At 35.5% G+C, this 7,152-nt stretch overlaps 1 pseudogene; it reads right to left on the reverse strand.

Moving 5' to 3' along the window:
• Positions 1-5,290: 5,290 nt before the first annotated feature.
• LOC103248221 (oxysterol-binding protein-related protein 9 pseudogene) lies at positions 5,291-6,842 on the reverse strand (annotated as a pseudogene).
• Between the last annotated feature and the right edge of the window lie 310 nt (positions 6,843-7,152).

Below are 7,152 nucleotides of genomic sequence, written 5' to 3' on the forward strand. Positions count from 1 at the left end.
TGTTGACTTAAACTAAACATCTGGGAGTCCTTATAGACTGATTCCTCTCCCTCACTCTGAAGTTAAATCTGTTGCTTGCATCATTGAATTTATTATTTTCAAATATCTCTTGAATTCAGTATACGTAGTCACCACCATTGCCATTGGAAAGGAAATCAACCTTTATTTTCACCCTACTGTATGTTAGAAACAATGCTCTTGAAGTTCCAATTTTATTGACAGCTTGATTTTTTTTTTCTCTGATACAAAACTTAAGAGACAACTATACTAGACACAGAAGGAAATAATGATTTTCATACTTTCTGAATTAAGTTCATTAATTCAATTGTTTGTGAAATTTTAAGAGTCAATTTTTATCCCTCTTTATCTTTAAAATATAGTGGTTTCAGACATGTTCAAGCAACAGAGCACTTAGAGAAATAACATTCCGTGAGTGGAATATTATGACATGTGTTAGACCTAATGCTATTTAAAATAAGAGATAGAATATATTTGAGTTTAAATGAATATCTTCGTATGACAGATTCTAATGTAGGTAAGCAGGAGCATATGTCAAATATTTAACAAAAATGTATTATTGGGAACATTTTATCAATTAAAACATTTCAAAATTATCATTTGTGAAATTTGGAACATGACCATTCTTAGATTGGAGTTATTGGAAAAGCTTAGTGTCACCTGCATCCTTCAGAACACATCATGAGATACTTTTTCGTACTACATCCCATGTGTATATTAAACGTAAGTGAAAGGGAAAATGTGCCATCTAGAATTAACTTCTTAATTATATTATGAATCACGACTTAATTCTTTCAATTGCCTAGTTTCTGAAATCAACAGCCATTTCCTAAAGATCATTCATGTGTTATTACATTAGTTAGTTGAGAAAATAGAAGCAGATAACACTTCACTGGATAGTGGCAGAGAAACTGACCTGTGAAATTTCATTCCAGAGCTACTGCACTCAGTCAAAAATAGCTTAGACTAAGTGATTCTCAAATGCACCGGTCTATGTTGGGTATTTCCCTTTATATTGCATAATGCCTTAACCCATTTGAGATGCATCCAAACAGAGTCAAAGGAAAACCTGAAGTTTTCAAGCCAAGTGTCACTGAAATAAGATAGGAAATGCACCTGCTGATCCATCTTACTCTACTACTACATTACTACTAGCCAACCTTACACACCTCACAGTCATAAGGAATTACTGTGATTTTGGTACAAAATTTTAAAATTTAAAACAAAATTTTAAAGTTCAGCTCCACTTCACCATTTTTCTAAATTTCAGTTCTAATTCACTATTTCTTATTATGAACATTTATTAATATTTCAAAACTCCAAAACATTGCTTAAGCAGGATAAAAATGAAAGAATTTCTGGATGCAAGACTCACCTGAATAGAGCATTTAAGAGAGATAGACTTAAATACAATAGTTTCTTCACCAAGTTACAGTGATCTTTATACCCAAACTAAAGAAACAATGATCTCTTTATTTTACTTGCATACTTCATAAAGACGCAAGATATATGCGTATTTCAGAAGCATAATAGTGACATAGCAACAAATACAGGCTTTGGAAACTCAATTACTTCATTTACAGGTGAGAAAACTATAGCTTATAAAGTCAAAGAATATACCTACAGTGATCCTAGTGCTTAGTTAGTGTTGGAACTAGAATAAAATCCAACTCACTTTAAGTCCATTTTAGTTTTCAAGGAGAACTCAAATAAGTCAATGATCTTAAAGTATGGTCTCCAGACGAGCAGCATGAGTGTCACCTGAAAACATGTTGGAAATGCAAATTCTAAAGCCCACCCCAGAAACGCTTGGGGTGGTGATGGTTCCTGATAATTTATTTTAAGCCCTTCAAATTATTCCAACATAAGCTAAAGTTGAAAACTCCTGAAATAGTCTCCAGATTCTGTGAAAGTATAAAAACACACACATATGTAAAGTTGTCAAATGCAAAATATTGATTTTCATGGTTTGTATTTGGTTTATATGATTATTATATTCTTGACAAATAAGGGAGAAAATGTAGTAAGGCTAAGTGGCTCACCAAAGATCATATAAAATTAATTTAATCAAAGCGGGTAGGACTAGATCATGTTATCTGGTTAATTATGCTCAATAAATATGTTTCCTTCTTCTCCATAGACAATGATAATATAAACAGAATGGTTAAAGGATTTAAGAAGTGTTTGGGAAATAAAATCAACAGGAGTGACTGACTGATGAGTTGAGAAAAGTGAAGGAGATGATGTCAGCGATGGGAAGACTGAGTAGCTTGGGGATAGAGATGAAGGAACTTTTAGTTTTTTGAACTTTGTTGTTTGGGGATGGAGCGTATCTCAAACTTAAGAGTTTCTTGACAGATATACCGAGCATAACTTCCAGTCAGCCCTCAGAAATGTCAGTCTTCCTTCCATTGTCCTAATTTTTGCTCTCATTGCCTCTCATTGGTCTGGACTAGCTTTCTCGCTAGTGTTCCTGCCTCCAGTTTTTATCCTGTGAGATGTGGCCTATATATAATTTCAGATTAGCTTTTCTGACACATAAACCTAATCACATCACCATCCCCCTCTGAAAATTCTTCCATCACATACCTCCCCTAGCAGGCAAATTGTTCAGACTACATGTGAAACCCTCTACTGTTTGGACGTTTTTCATCTCCTGGCCATATCTCTTTCAACAATGTGAATTGTCTATTCTATGAAAATGATTGTAACTCAAATATAATTGTTTCTTTAAATAAAGCCTGTAGAGGAAGACAATGACTGGGATCAGTAATTGCTGTTGAAAATAAAAAGCTCAATAGGTGATAATGAACAGGAGAGAAACAGAATCTTAGATCCTGGGATGGATATTCACATCAAGGGTCATCATTTTTCAGGTGTCAATGTGTCTGCTGATGTTGGGTGGTGCTGCCTAAACCCTACTGGGTGATTCTACTCCTTATTTCGTGTTTTTAAAATTAATTATTAAAAACTTTCAACTTTTATTTTAGATTCAGAGGGTACATATGCAGGTTTGTTGCATGGATATATTGTGTGATACTGAGGTTTGGGATTCAGATGACCCCATAGCCCAAGTAGTGACCATAATACACGAAAGGCAGTTTTTCAGCCCACATACCTTTTCTTTCTTCCCATATCCAGTAGTCCTCCAGTGTCCATTTTTCTCATCTTTATGTCCAAGTGTACTCAATACCTAGCTCCCATTTATAAGTGAGAACATGCAGTATTTGGTTTTCTGTTACTGCATTATTTCACTTGAGATAATGGCCTCCACCTGCATCCATGCTGCTGCAAAACACATGATTCCACTTTTATGACTGCATAGTATTATATGGTGTATATATACCATTTTAAATCCAATCTACCATTGACACACATCTAGGTTGATTCTATGTCTTTGCTACCCTGAATAGTGCATCTGAGTACATGTTGTCTTTTTGGTAGACTAAATTATTTTCCTTTGTATATATATCTATTAATGGGATTGCTGGATCGAATGGTGGCTCCATTTTCAGTATTTTGAGAAATCTTCAAGTAGCTTTCTAAAGTGGCTGAACTAATTTGCATTCCCACCAAAAATAAATAAGCATTTCCTTTTCTCTGCAGCCTCACCAGCATCTGTTGTTTTTTGACTTTTTAGTAAGAGCCATTCTGACTGGTGTGAGATGACATCCCACTGTGGTTTTTATTTGCATTTCCCTGATGATTAGTGATTATGAGGATTTTTCATGTATTTCTTGGCTGCTTGTATGTCTTCTTTTGAGAAGTATCTATTTATGTCCTTTACCCACTTTTTTTAAAGAGGTAATTTGTTTCATACTAACAGAATTGGTTAAGTTCCTTATAGATTCTGGATATTAGACCTTTGCCAGATGTATTGTTTGCAAATATTATCTCCCACTCTGTAGGCTGGCTGTTTACTCTGTTGATTTTTTTTTTCTTTTTTCTTTTTTTTGCTTTGCAGAAGCTCTTCAGTTTACTTAGGTCCCACTTGTCGATTTTGTTTTTGTGGCAATTGTTTTTGGGAACTTAGCCATAACTTCTTAGGAATTCTTGATATTTGCCAAGGCTAATGTAAAGAAGGGTATTTTCTTGGTTTTCTTCCAGAATTTTATAGTTTGAAATCTTACATTTAAATATTTAATCCATCTCTAATTAATTTTTGTTAACCATGAAAGGTAAGGGTCTAGTTTTATCCTTTTGCATTAGCCAGTTATCCCAGCACAATTGATTGAATATGGAATTCTTACCCCATTGCTTAATTTTGTCAACTTTGTCAAAGATAAGATGGTTGAAGGTGTGTGGCTTTATGTCTGGGTTCTCTATTTTGTTCCATTGGTATATGCAAATGTTTTTGTACCAGTACCATGCTGTGTTGTTTACTGTAGCCTTCTAGTATAATTTGAAGTCAGGTAATGTGATGCCTCCCCTGGCTTTGTTTTTGTTTTGTTTTGTTTTGTTTTGCTTAGGATTGTTTTGGCTGTTTGGGCTATTGTTTTTGTTCTATAGGAATTTTAGAAAAGTTTTTTTTTTTTTTTTTCCTAATTCAGTGAAGAATGATGTTGGCAGTTTGATAGAAATAGCATTTAATCTGTAAATTGCTTTTGGATGTTTGGATGTATGGCCATTTTAGCAACTTTGATTCTTCTCATCTATGTGTATGGGTGTTTCTTTTATTTTCTAGGATTAGATACAAATAGTTCGATTCTAAAATAAAAGTTATTGTAGGTAAGACCATGACATTTCCTAACATTTGATTTTAATACATTGTGGTAATTTTCTAAAACAACTCTGAGGAACACATATTTACATTAGGCAGAGTATTTATCAAAAAATCTGGCATCAGATATATATATATGTGTGTGTGTATGTGTGTGTATGGTATGTGGTGTGTATATACCTGTGTGTGTGTATGTATCTCAAGATTATATGAACTAAGAAACAGGTTGTATATCTTAACAGCAGTACTAAAGTGCAGAGTTTCAGGTTTGGATTTATAAATGATTTTCAACATGTGGGGTTTGGAAAAGGAGTAGACATTATCTTGTTTTCAAAACCTGAAGTTATTCTCAGGACTGATGTCATAATCATAACTGCCACAGAGGGAAAAGGGAAATTTTTCCCACTTTAATTGTTCATCTGTGTCAGAAAGTCCAGTATCCCTGAGATAGGAACCACTCTAGTAAGGTAGTAAACAGGTTTCTCCTAAAGGAAGATTGCTTGTTGCTGAATTATGCCTACTGACCTGATCATCAGGTATATACCTTGCATCTTCAAACCTAATGCTTGGCAGCACCAAGATATTTCAGTAATGGTTCATCATAAACCCAACATTCTCCATCTTTATGAAATAACCTTGTCTCCCACTGAATTTCCTTCTCTTTCCTTTCTTGGGATTCTGCTCTTTTATTCAAACCTGTGCTTTGCTTCAGTTGCTGATTTTTAAGTTTAAAGTGGCATCCTTCCAAAGGCTGCGGGATTCATATTTGTTCCGATCTTCTAGCTTCCTCACTTTCTTCTTGATTACAGGCAACTTCTTGGTATCTACAAGGGATGTATTTTCCCCTGTTGCATATTTTGCATACATCACACTAATCCATTCCCCTTCGTTGAGCAAAAAGACTTCTTGTCATTAGGAGAAAAAAAATCTCAGCAGTAATTTTGGGCTTCTTGGCCGCATAGAAGGGTTTAGTGTAGAAGATGATATTTGCACTCTAGCCTGTTTGGAACAATTAATATAACATTCTCCTCTTAATTCCACCCAGGGTACTGTGAGGATAGACCTTCCATAGTCATTGGGGAATGTGAGAACATAATGTTCATCATAGTCTAGACATGAGACACAGCCCTGCCCTATGTTGTGCACCTCAATTGACATCTGAAGGAATTTTAATTTGGTCCAGACATAAACGTTGAATTTTATATTCTTGTTAAAATACTCAGCATAAAAGGCTGAAATGGGTGGATGATGGGAAACCTGCTCAGCCATGAATGTTACACTGTTTTTGGAATCCCAGGGAACTGGTCCTTCTGAAACTAGTTTTGTATTCTCTTCAGTATCATTTCGTAGTGTCCAGTGACATTGAAAAATCTCGCCCAAAATGGGATAGTATGGCTTTTTGTCAACTGATCCTTTCCTTCTTGCATGAAAGGCAGAGAGGTACCATTTCACAACCAGAACTATGAAATTATTGTGATCCTTCTAGTCATTAATGGACACAAACAGGTCCCAGTCTGCATACATTTCTAAAGGAGATCTTCTTTCAAGAATAAACCTTGGAAGAACTACCTTAGTAAGATCCATCGCAAGCCTAACCTGTGAAAAGAGATGCATGATAATGCTTTTGTGCTCCTCCATGGACCCTGCCTCCACATCATCATCTCTACTATCATATGAATGGAAAACATCAGCATCACTTGTTCCACTGGACATGGAAGAATTAAGTGATTCTGTGGTATCTGGACGTTTTAGACTATTTCCTGAGCTGCTGCTGATGTGATTACTTACAAATCTTGATTGAACAATTAAAGTTTTTTGATGACAAGCTTCAAAACTGCAAAGAAGATGAACAGAGAAAGAAAATGGAAACTCTCAAAGAAACAACAAATAGCATGGTAGAATCAATTAAACACTGCATTGTGTTGCTGCAGATTGCTAAAGATGAGAGTAATGTAGAGAAGCATGCAGATGGAATGATAAGTACTATTAATCCTGTAGATGCAATCTATCAACCTAGTCCTTTGGAACCTGTGATCAGCACAATGCCTTCCCAGATTGTATTACTTCCAGAACCTGTTGTGTAAGTCAAGACAGCAGTGTCCATCTTCCCTACCAGTAGGACCAATGTTGGCTACCTTGGGACAGCATCAGACTGCTACACCAAATAGTACAGGCAGTGGCCATTCACCACCGAGTAGCACTCTAACTTCTCCAAGCGAAGTGAACTTGTCTCCAAATACAGTCCCAGAGTTCTCTTACTCCAGCAGTGAAAATGAATTTTATGATGCCAATGAATTCCATCAAACTGGCTCATCCCCAAAGTGCTGGATAGATTCTTCTGGATCTGCCTCAGTCCTGACACACAGGAGCTTGGATGTTTCTTCTTAAATTTGTATCTTTTTTTATTTATATCA

This window comes from Chlorocebus sabaeus, chromosome 1, assembly GCF_047675955.1.
Source record: "Chlorocebus sabaeus isolate Y175 chromosome 1, mChlSab1.0.hap1, whole genome shotgun sequence".
NCBI lineage: Eukaryota > Metazoa > Chordata > Mammalia > Primates > Cercopithecidae > Chlorocebus > Chlorocebus sabaeus.